This window comes from Notamacropus eugenii, assembly GCF_028372415.1.
Source record: "Notamacropus eugenii isolate mMacEug1 chromosome Y unlocalized genomic scaffold, mMacEug1.pri_v2 SUPER_Y_unloc_3, whole genome shotgun sequence".
Taxonomy (NCBI): domain Eukaryota; kingdom Metazoa; phylum Chordata; class Mammalia; order Diprotodontia; family Macropodidae; genus Notamacropus; species Notamacropus eugenii.
The window spans coordinates 460,517-473,303 of NW_027325131.1; the positions used below are offsets into that span (position 1 = coordinate 460,517).

Genomic DNA, 12,787 nt, shown 5'->3' on the forward strand with positions numbered 1-12,787 from the left:
GAAGTAAACAAGAAAAAGAAAACTTGTTACTCAGTTTGGGCAAACTGTTTACCTCCCTATAAGGTAATATGATACTCGTTTCTCTAGAGAATTGTATATCTAACATGAAATATAAAAGGAATATTCAGAGATAGATGAAAATGGTATAACGTAAATTATGTGATAATAAAAATGTCATTTAAGCATGAGAAGGGAGTGTAACAGGAGATGTGAAAAGGAGGAAGCAGAAAATGGTAAATTACATCACAGGAAGAACTACAAAATTATATCATAGTAGAGGGAAAGAGGGGAGGGAGACAAGCATTATTTGAGAGGCACTCTCATCTGATATTAATCAAGGAGGAAACAGCAAGCTTTTTTAGGTATATAAATCTCACTAGCTGTATAGGCAGGAGAAGAGGAAGCGGAAAAGAAAGGGGAGGGGAGGGTAAAAGCGAGGGAAGAGGTAGTAAGGATAAAGGGAAGGAAAAGAGAGAAGGGCTGATAAAAGGAAGGGAAGACTGTGGGAGGTGATTGTAAAAAATTACAACTCTACTGTAGAGGGGAAGGGAGAAGGGATATCTAAAAGGACAAACTGTGGGAAAGAGGATGAAGAGAAAGACACAGATCATAATCATAACTGTGAATGTGAATGGGATGAAATCTCCCATAAACGGAGACCGACAGCAGAATGGATTAAAAGTCAGAATCCAACAATATGCTGTTTACAAGAAACACATTTGAAACGGAGGGATACACACAGGATAATGGTAAAAGGTCGGAGGAGAATATATTGTGCTTCAGCTGATGTAAGAAAAGCAGGGATAGCAATCCTAATCTCACACACACAAAAAGCAGAAATAGATCTAATCAAAAGAGATAAGGAAATTATATCCTGCTAAAAGGCACCATAGAAAATGAAGCAATATCATTACTAAACATATATGCTCCAAGTGGTATAGCATCCAAATCCTTAGAGGAGAAGTTAAGGGAGTTACAGGAAGAAATAGACCGTGAAATTATACTAGTAGTACTCTCTGAACTTGATAAATCAGACCTTAAAATAAAGAAATAACAAATTAAGAAGGTGAATAAAACTCTGGATAAGGAAGATATGATAGATCGCTGGAGAATATTGAATAAGATTAGAAAGGAATACACCTTTTTCTCAGTGGTTCATGGTATACATACAAAAATTGACCATGTTCTAGGGCATAAAAACCTCACAGTCCAGTGCAGAAAGGCAGAAATAGTCAATCCATCCCTCTCAGATCCTAATGTAATAAAAATCATATGTAATTAATGACCATGGAAAAATAGACCAAAAATTAAGTGGAAACTTAATAATCTAACCCTAAAGAAATGGGTTAAACAACAAATCATAGAAACAATCAACATCTTCATTCAGGGAATTACAATAATGAGACAACCTACCAAATCTTATGGGATACTGCAAAAGCAATTCTTAGGGGAAGGTTTATATCTTTGAATACCCACATGAATAAAATAAAGAAAGAGGAGATCAACAAATCTGGAATGCAGCTGAAAAAGCTCGAAAAGGAACACGTTGAAAACCCCCAAGTAAATAACAAATGAGAAATACTCAAAACCAAAGGAGAGATTAATAAAATTGAAGTTAAGAAAGTCATTGAACTAATAAAAAAAGGTAAGAGTTGGTTTTAAGAAAAAAAATAAATTTGATAAACTTTTTGTCAATTCGTTTAAGAAAAAGAAAGAAGAAAATCAAATTACCAATAACAAAAATGAAAGGAGTGAAATCACCTCGAATGAAGAGGAAGTTAAAACAATAGTTAGAAATTACTTTGCCCAACTTTATGCCCATAAATTATACATTCTAAATGAGATGGATGATTCTTTTTAAAAAACATAAATTCCCCAGATTAAGAGAAGAGGAAGTTGAATACTGAATCTCATCTCAGAAAAAAAAAATGAACAAGGCATCAATGAACTCCCTACGAAAAAAATTTCCATGGCTGCAAGCATTTACAAGAGAATTATATCAAACAATTAAAAAAGAGTTAATTGCAATACTACATAGAGTATCTGAGAAAATTGGGGGAGTCCTCCCAAATTCTTTTTATGATACAAATAGACAAAGAGACAAAACAGAGGACGAAAATTATAGACCAGTTTCTCTGAGTAACATAGATGCTAAATTTTATAAGATTTTAGCAAAATGAATACAACAGTTTATCATGAGAAAAATACATTATTATCAGGTAAGATTGATACCAGGAATGCAGACGTGGTTCGATATTATGAAAACTATTAGCTGTTGATCATATCAACAACAATCCTAACAGAAATCACATGATTATGTCAACAGATGCAAAAAAAAAAGCTTTTGACAAAATACAACACCCATTCCTATTAAAAACTCTAGAAAACATAGGAGTAAAGGGAACTTTCCATAAAATGATAAGCAGTATCCATCTGAAACCCTCAGCCAAAATTATATGCAATGAAGACAAGCTAGATGCCTTTCCAATAAGGTCAGGGGTGAAATACGGAAGACCATTAGCACGACTATTATTCAATATGGTATTAGAAATGTTAGTGTAGCAATTAGAGAAGATAAAGAAATTGAGGAAATTAGAGTAGGCAAAGAAAAAACTAATTTATCACTCGTTGCAGATGATATGATGATATACTTAGGGAATCCCAGAGATTCAAGCAAAAAAAATACTTGAAATAATACATACAAATAATGCACAAAGTTGCACGTTACAAAATAAACCCGCACAAATATTCTATATTTCTGCATATTACTAACAAAGCCCAAAAGGAAGAGATAGAAAGAGAAATCCCATTTAAAGCTACGGTAGACATTATGAAATATTTGGGAGTCTACCTATCAAAACAAATCTAGGGAGTATATGAACACAATTACAAGACTCTTTTCACAGAAAAAAAATCAGATCTAAGTAAGTGGGAAAACATCAGTTGCTCATGGGTAGACTGAACCAATGTAACAAAAATGGCAATTCTACCTAAATGAATTAATTTATTTAGTGTCCTACCAATCAAACTATCTGATGATTATTTTATATAGCTTGAAAAATATTATCAAAATTCATCTGGAAGAACAAAAGGTCCATAAAAGCAAGGGAACTAATGAAAAGAAATGCTAGGGAATGTGGCCTAGCTCTACTAGATCTGAAATTGTATTATAAAGCAGTAATTATCAAAACCACTTGGTACTGGCTAAGAAACAGAAGGGTAGACAAGTGGAAAATGCCAGGTACTCAAGACACAGCAGTCAATGAACATAGCAATCTACTGTCTGATAAGCCCAATGACCCCAAATTCTGGGATAAGAACTCACAGTTTGACAAAAGTTGCTGGGAAAAGTGGATGACAATGTGGCTGAAACTAGGCATAGACCAATGTCTGACATTATACACAAGAATAAAGTCCAAATGAATACATGATCTAGGTATAAAAATTGTTGCTATAAACAAATTAGAGGAGCAAGAATTAGTGTATTTATCAGATTTATGGAGAAGGGAAGAATTTTTTTAATAAAGTAGAGATAGAAAGCGTTATGAATTGCAAAATGGATAATTTTGGTTACATTAAACTGAGAAGTTTTTGCACAACCAAATCCAATACAACCAAGATTAGGAGGGAAGAAGAAAACTGGGAAAGATTTGTTGCAACTAATGTCTGTGATTAAGACCTCATTTCTAAAATGTGTAGAGAACTGAGTCAAATGTACAAGAATACATGTCATTCTCCAATTGATAAATGGTCAAAAATATGAACAGGCAGTTTTCAGAGGAAGAAATTAAAGATATCTATAATCAAATGAAAAAATGCTCTAAATCACTATTGGTTGGAGAGATGCAAATCAAAACATTTCTGAGATACCACATCACACCTTTCAGATTGGCTAACATGACAGAACAGTTAGATGATAAATGTTGGAGAGGACGTGAGAGATTTGGAACACTGATTCATTGTTGGTGGAGCTGTGAGCTCATCCAACCATTCTGGAGAGCAATTTGGAACTATGCCTAAAGGGCTACAAAAATGTGCATACCCTTTGGCCCAGAAATATCGCTACTAGGACAGTATCCCTAAAAGATCATAAAAATGGGAAAGGATACCACATGTACAAAAACATTTATAGCAGCTCTCTTTGTAGTGGCCAAAAACTGGAAGTCAAGGGAATGCCCATCAATTGGGGAATGGAGGAACAAATTTTGGTATATGAATGTAATGGAATACTATTGCGCTATAAGAAACGATGAACAGAAAGACTTCAGAGAGGCCTGGAAAGACTTATGTGATCTTATGGTGAGGGAATGGAGCAGAACAGGAGAACTTTGTGCACAGCAACGACCACAGTGTGTGTGAGATTTTTCTAGTAGACTTGGAACTTCATTGAAATGCAAGGACTTAAAAAAATTCCCAACTGTCTTTTAAGGCAAAATTACTTCCATACGCAGAGAAAGAACTTTGGAATTCAATTTCAGAATGTAGCAGATCATTTGCTTTTGTTTTAGGTTTTGTTTGTTATATGATTTTTTCCATTCATTTTAATTCTTCTACACAACATGACTATTGCAAAAATGTATTTCATAGGATTGTATGTTTACAACCTATATAAAATTGTATGCCATCTTGGGGAGGGAGGGGACAAAGTGATCTAAGTTATATGGTAGTGATTGTAGAACACTGAAAAAAATAATATTAATATAAAAGCACTATGTGCCCTTGTTTAGAAACCAAGTTTATTGTGTCTCTCTCTCTCTCTCTCTCTCTCTCTCTCTCTCTCTCTCTCTCTCTCTCTCTCTCTCTCTCTCTCTCTCTCTCTCTTTCTCCGTCTCTGTCTGTCTGTCTGTCTGTCTATGTATCTATCTATCTACCTATCTATTTGTTTGTATGTATGTATGTATGCATATCTTTAGTTCAGTTCAGCAAACATATGAAATATATTGAAAATGTTTAGTAGAGATCTTTATTTGAGAACCTAGAAATTACTGAATTCAATACGATTTATTTATTTAATAGTAAACAAAATTTAGATTCCCTAAGGCTTAATATGATTTACTCAGGCTTACACAATCAGCAAATTGTTCAAGCTAGGATTCATATACAGATTTTCTATATCAGATTCAGCACTTTTTCTAAAGCATTACTCAGTTGGCTCTAAAAGGGGGGGGTTATATCCTTAAAAGTAGATTATGCATGTTTTTATAAGTGAAATTGTATGTCTCTAAATACACACACCAACAAATTAAAGAACAGATCAATGAATAAGTCATGCAACAAAAAAGTAAAACTAGGAAAAGGACAAATTAAAACCTTCCAATTAAACACCAAATTGAAAATCCTGAAAATCAAAGAAGTTGCTAATAAAATTGAAATAAAAATTCAGTGAACTAATATATAAAACTAGCAGCTCTCCTATGAACAAATATAATACATAAACCACTGGTTAATTTCATTTTAAAAAACTGAGGGAAAAAAATTTCTTGTGTCAAAAATGAAAAGAATAAATTTAGCACCAGTCCAGAGGAAATTATGCCACTTATTATGAGTTATTGTGCTCAATTTTATGCCAATGAATTTGATAATATATGTAAAATGGATGGCAATACATACATACACGTGTATATATTATACATATACATAATCAATTTAAATGTATAAATATGTTTTCATTTATGTGTGTATATGTGCATGTATGCGTATATGTGAGTATGAGTGTGTATGTGTGTGTGCGTGTATCCAAGATAAAAAGAAAAGGACTAGAATATTTAATTAAGATTATGTTAGAAAAAAATGAACTTTAACAAGTCATCGTTGTGCTCCTGAAGAAAGAATAATCAGGACCAGAGGTATGTACAAGTTTATTCTATCAAACATTTAAAGAAAAATTAGGTACAATATTAAATAAAGTATTTTGAAAAGAGGCAATGTAGTTCTACTAAATTCATTTTATGAAATCAATATGATTTTGATACCTCATAGAAGAAGAACAAATACTGAGAAAGAAAACTACACATAAATTTCTTTAATGAATATTGATGTGTGTTTATTCTTCACTGCAGAGGAAGACCATGCCATCAGAGAAATAATGACAAGACTTGCACTTGACTTTGTTTTGAGTGAGGGAAGGCTGTGTAGGTCATCAGCCTCACTTCTCCTGCAGAACCATCTGAATCCAATGACCATATATTCATCAGGATGACTGAAGATGACCCAGGATGAGGCAATTGGGGTTAAGTGACTTGCCCATGATGACACAACTAGTGAGTGTCAAGTGTCTGAGGTGACTTTTGAACTCAGGTCCTCCTGACTTTTGCACTGGTGCTCTATCCGCTGCACCACCTAATGAATATTGATAGAAAAACACTAGAAGTACTGGCAGGAAGATAATAGCAATATGTCACAAAGATCACATATTTTGACCAGGTGAGATTTATAAAAGGAATTCAGGGCTGGTTGAATATTTAGAAAATTATTGGTGTAATTTTATCATATGAATAATAAAGACCACAAAAAATACATACTTATCTAAAAAGGTGCAGAAAAAGCTCTTTGACAAAAGAAAACACTTATTAATGCTGAAAATACTAGAAAGCCTAGGAAAAAATGTAATTTTACTTAATATAGTAAGTAGTATTTCTAAAATAATCAGTAAGCTTTATCTGTAAGGGAGATAAGACGTAAATTTTCCCCCAAATGATTATGTGAAGCAAGGATGTCCACTATCACTATTATTATTTGATGTTATACAGAAATGTTAGCTATGGCAATAAGAATTTTTTTAAAAAAGTGAAAGAATTAGAATAGCAATGAGGGAAACAAACGATCACTGTGGAAGAGCTTTTGATTTACCTAGAGAATCACAGAAAATCAGCTAAAACCTAGTGGAAATAACAGCTTCAGTAATGTTATGTTATAGAAAACAAGCTCCTATAAATCATTCACATTTCTATATATTGCCAATAAAACACAGCAACAAGAGATAGAAATTCCATTTTAAATAGCCATAGACAATACAAAATACTTGGGAGTCTTCCTAGCAAAATAATCCAAGCAACTTTATGACCACAATTTAAAAACTCTTTTCCCGTAAATATAATCAAATCTAAAGAATTTCAAAAATATTGATTGTCCCAAAATGATAACTCCACCTAAATTGATTTACTTTTTCAGTACCATTGTACTCAAACCACCAAAAATTATTTGATGGAGCTAAAATAATAGTAACAATTCATCTAGAAGAACAAAACGTCATGAATATCAGGACATTTAATGAACAAAAAATTGAGCGAACGTGGGTTAACGATACTAAATATCAAACTGCATCACAAAGTGTAATCATCAAAACAGTCAGGTGATGACTAAGATATGGAGTAATGGATTAGTAGAGTAGATTAAGCACACAATAATCAGCAGTAAATGACTACAGTAATCTAATATTTGATAATACTCTGGAAAAGAACTCACTATTTTACACAAACTGCTAGGAAAACTGGAAAACATGTTGGCAGAAGTTAGCTAGAGAACAATACTTTACAATATAAAACAATATAAGGTAAAAAAATGGATACAATATTTAGACATAAAGGGTAATACCATAAGCAAATTAGGGGAGCATAGAATAGTGTACATGCCAGATCTGGGAAAAGAAAATATATTGTGACCAAACACGAGATAAGAAGCATTACAGGATATTAAAAGTATAATTTTGATTACATGAAAAGGAAAAAATGCAAACAAAAGCATTGCAACCTGTATTAGAAGTAAAGCAGAAAACTGGGAGGGAGGATTTTATAGCAAATTTCTCTGATAAAGGCTTCATTTTATTTTTTATCAATTCCTTTAAAGCTAAATACAAAAACTTAAATGTACAATTAGAAAAGAAAATGAAACATTAGAAAATTAAATAGTAAAGAAAAAGAATGAAAAGTTTCCATGGGTACAGAAGATTATGAGAGGATTCAAAATACACAGCAGTAAATATCCATTTCAAGAGAGTTTATATAATAAATATTACACCTTGTGATCCAAGCTGTTCATCTTGTCTTTGCTTCCTATGCTATTTAGTAAGTATTCTTTTCTTTAAAGGTTTCTTTTTTTATATAGAAAACTGAGTCAAGTCAATACAAGAATACAAGTCATTCCCCAAACTTATACAAACATTCATTAAAATAGACTCGAGTGGAGTAAATTATTGTTCATTCATTTCAGTCATGTCCAACTCTTCACCGCTCCATTTGGAGTTTTTCTGGCAAAGATACTGGAGTTATTTGTCTTTGCTTCTGCCAGTTCATTTTACAAATTAGCAGACTGAAGCAAAAATGATTAAATGACTTTCCCAATGTCATACAACTAGTAGGTGTCTGAGGCCAGATTTGAACTCAGAAAGATGGGTCTTCCTGACTTCTGGACTGTCACTCTGTCCACTGTACCACCCAGCTGCCCAGAGTAGAGTAGAGTAAAGGTAGAATTTATGCCATATAAATGAAGACTTTAGACTTAGGCATTAACTAGTAAATTTTTGGTCTTATCTTTTTCCTTTTTATATCCTGTTAGTTGTTCCCCACTTCCACTCTGTACAGAATACGCCAGATTTCTGCCTCATAGGCAGCAGGCTTGTTTATACTTATTATTATTATCTCCTTTGGATGTGAGCAAAATGATCAAATTGAACATATGTGAACACCAAAGAATAGTCCAAAATGCAATTATAATACTTAGTCAATTGGTTTTACTGTTTTATTGCATATAACTATCATAATAATTAACTTGCATAATACCGAATTTGATGTGTTTCTCAAGGTGATGAGCTCCTCATTATTGGAAATCTTTAAGAATGAGATGGATAAGCATTGATCAGAGATATAGGAGTGATTCTTACTCATAAAGAGTATAAACTTGATAAAATCTTGCCAACTGAAAGATGCTGTGAAATGAAAAAAGAATTGACATCTGTAATTCACCTATTTTTTTATTTGAGACTCAGAATCATCAGTTCAGGTACCTACATCAAGTCCTGTTTTCTTCACTTTGCAGATGTGGAAACAGATGTGTTGTCCCTCTGAATGACCTTCTCATTTACCGTAGTCAAAAAAATAATTGTAAGAAATAGGAAATTACATATATACATATAAACGCATATGTGTATGTGTATACATGTATATATAGCACCTCTTGCTTGACTGGTCTAAGGGCTAGCTAAAATAAGAATTTAATGATTTTATTTTACCTTTTTCAAGTCATTTTATTGTAGTTTTGGATTTGAATTTTCTTACTCTAATCTCTCCTATTCAATCCCCATTGAGAAAGTAAAAACACAAAATGAATTATAAACATGCAAAAGTGAAGTGAAGCAAATTACTGCTTTGGCTATGTCTAAAAAATAAAGAACAAGAAACTTCACTCTTAGACCATCACCTTTTAAACAGCAGTTTGTTATCATATATAAATAATTTTTGTTGATCAATTTTATGACATGTTAATATTATCAGTACTTCTAAGAACTGACTTGATCTGACTCAGAATGTTGCATATTTCCTGCCACAGGAGGTATCTAAGAGGCAATTAAGAAGGCACTTGGGAATAAACCTGGGTCTTGCTCAGTTGTGGTCTGGATTTGATATCAGCCATTCCTTCGAACTCTGACATTCTGAGAGTTTATGAGTTGAATCATCAAAAATCAGTGCTATTTAATTGAGCTCCTAAATGCCCTCCACATAGGATATTTAAGTGATACTTCAAATTACTCACTCTGTAGGCATCAATGTTGTGTTTGTGAACATTTCCCCATAACGGAACTGACGCACTACTGATACAGCATTTCTCATGTTGTTTCATGTTATTTTTTTTTCAGATATCTACTGGTCATCTTTCAACGTTAAAAAAAAAAAAGATGAACAATAAGAGTAATGTCACTGAATTTATTCTCTTGGGTCTTTCTCAGAATTACCAGGTTCGGATTCTGTGTTCGTCATTTTCTTATTTTGTTACATGGCTATTCTGATGGGAAATTTCATTGTCATGATCTCTATCACATGTAGCTGGCTCACTGAACAACCCATGTACTTCTTCCTGACTTACTTGTCCTTTATGGATGTTTGCTACCCCTCCACAGTGACCCCTAAACTCATCAGTGATAGGTTAGCTGAATAGAAGAGTGTTTCTTATACTAATTGCCTGATCCAGCTCTTCACTATACATTTCTTTGGAGGAGAGGAGGTCTTCATACTAACAGGGATGGCCTTTGACCGATACGTGGCCTTTTGCTAACCTCTACACTATATAGCTATCATGAAAAAGGACAGGTTCAATGCACTGGTCTTGGCTGCTTGTGGTGGGGGGTTTCTGCATTAATTTGCACAACTTATCCTTGCTTTTCTTTTACCTTTATGCGGCCCCAATGAGATCAATCACTATTTCTATGACACGTATCCGTTGCTGAAACTTGCCTGCATTGATACTCACAGGTTTCATCTTCTAGTGAGACCCAATTCAGGGATGATTGCATTGGTGGTTTTCATGGTTCTTATGGCTTCACATGCTATGATCTTATGTACTCTTCAGGCACATTCTTTTGAGAGCCATTAAAAATCTCTTTCCTTTGGTGGATCACATATCACTGTTGTCTTGTTCTTTGGGCCTTTACTTTTCATTTATATTAGACCAGTCACCACATTCCAGGAGGATAAAATTTTGGCTCTTTTTCACACAATCACTGCTCCCATGTGTAATCCTTTGGTCTGCACGTTGAAGAATTCAGAAATGAAAAAGACCATGAAGAAAGTGTGGAACAGAAAATTATGCAAGGGAAGAAAACAAATGTTCTAAAAGGCATTGGTGCCTTTCTATATGGCTGTTGATGCAATGACTAAGTACCAACTCATTCAGCAGAGGAGTACCAGAGGCTATTCTGTGGCTCACACGCAAATATATATATTGGCATGAGATGCAGAATTGAAGAGACCTTAGAATTCATCAGGTTCACCAGATTATTCTTACTAATGAGTAAACAAGAGTGAGGATTAGCCAAGTGACTTCCTGAAGGACATACAGTTGGTTTTTACTAGACCAGAATGTGAATTCTAGTTTTCTCACTTTCTGACTTCACCCTGCTAAACCTTTCTAAATGTTGAATAATCTTGATTGCAAGTGATTTCATTGGTTAGCAAAGTTTTGTTCATATATTTTGATTTTGCCAGCTTACTTAATCATACAGAAAGTGGAATAATCCACTAACAGGAATCCTTCCTTTTTAAGGGAATAGATATATTTCAAGATGAGTGGGTCTTTATGTCACTATCTTATAACTGATTCCACTTATATAGTAATTTTACTTTGCAAAGTGCTATGCATACATAATCTCATTTTACCCTCACAATAGCCCTGTAAGATAGCTGTTATTACAGTTCTCATTTCACAGATAACAGAACTGAGACAGAAAGAGATTAAGTGAATTGCCAAGGGTCACATAGCTATCAAGTATTTGAGGTTATATTTTAACACATGTCTTCTTGGCCCCAGGTTCATCACTCTATTCACTTGACAACTACCTTCTATCACTACTTATATCTTCTTGCACTTTTCTCCCCACTGAGCTTGTCAGCTCTTAATGGGAAGTAGTACTAGGCAAATAGAGAGTGTTGCCCCCATTGTGGAGTCTTCTGATGCTTGTATAATCTATGGAATATATTAGATAAATAAATGGTGTGTGTGTATGCACACACACATATACATATATACATTTACAATCCATCATCTATTCAAATATAACTACATATCTCAATACGTGTCTATCTATCTACTATGAATATGTAGAGTCAAGAAAAGTTCAATGGAATTGAATGCAATATGTATCACAGTTTGGGGAGTAGTATTTTTGGGTCTAGATTAATATAACCTGTCCATGAAGCTTGAATTAACTATAATTATTAGTCTTCCTTTCATTCATTATTTTTTAATGGTTGCCCTTTTTCTTTAGGAGAAAGCATGTGTATCAGTTCCCAAATATGTAATAGTTTATAGTTCTTATTATAAAATGGATTTCTTTTAAAAATGTTTTATATTTTTAAACTTTTTATTATTTAATGGGGATGCATCGACATACATACATACATACATATATTTACTTGCATGTGGATATAAGTATATGAGCAGATTTGTATGAACATACATATTCACACGTCTGCTTTTTAATGAGAAATATTAAGGATAGAAAACATTTTTAAAAGATAGCACAATTAGAATCAGAATATAAATACACACAATTAACTATACATGTACATATGTGTATATGTGTGTAGGTGTGTGTGAATGTATTTTTGTACCTTTTCCCTTTCAGGAATACTCTTACTGTCTCTTATTCTTTTTGCTGAAAAACTTTGATTTTCTGGCTTTGATATTACATCATTTTCAACTCAGGATTTTTAATTCCTCATTCTCAAGGTTGATATTCCTAATATATTCAAAGACTTTAGATATTGCTATAATTATCAGTTCTATGTCAAAGAAGAAAGATTATTCTCTCAGTGTGCTTCTGTGTATAACTAATATTTTTGTAGCCGAATACTGTTTATATATATGTATTTAACTATATGTAAGATGCTCTGTTAAGTATTAGGGGGTTCAAAAATAAATTAAAATATGATACCCACCTTCAAAAGCATCAGTCTTATGGATAAAACAACACACATACATAATGTTTACATAATGTTTACATAAAATACACGTTGCAAATGGAATTCACTTAAATGTGAAAGCACTAACATTGTGTGACAGGCAACGAAGCCTTTCT

General features: G+C 33.2%; 1 pseudogene; it reads left to right on the plus strand.

Annotated features, from left to right (window-relative positions):
- Nucleotides 1-9,889: 9,889 nt before the first annotated feature.
- Nucleotides 9,890-10,824, plus strand: LOC140517005 (olfactory receptor 4P4-like; annotated as a pseudogene).
- Nucleotides 10,825-12,787: the final 1,963 nt, after the last annotated feature.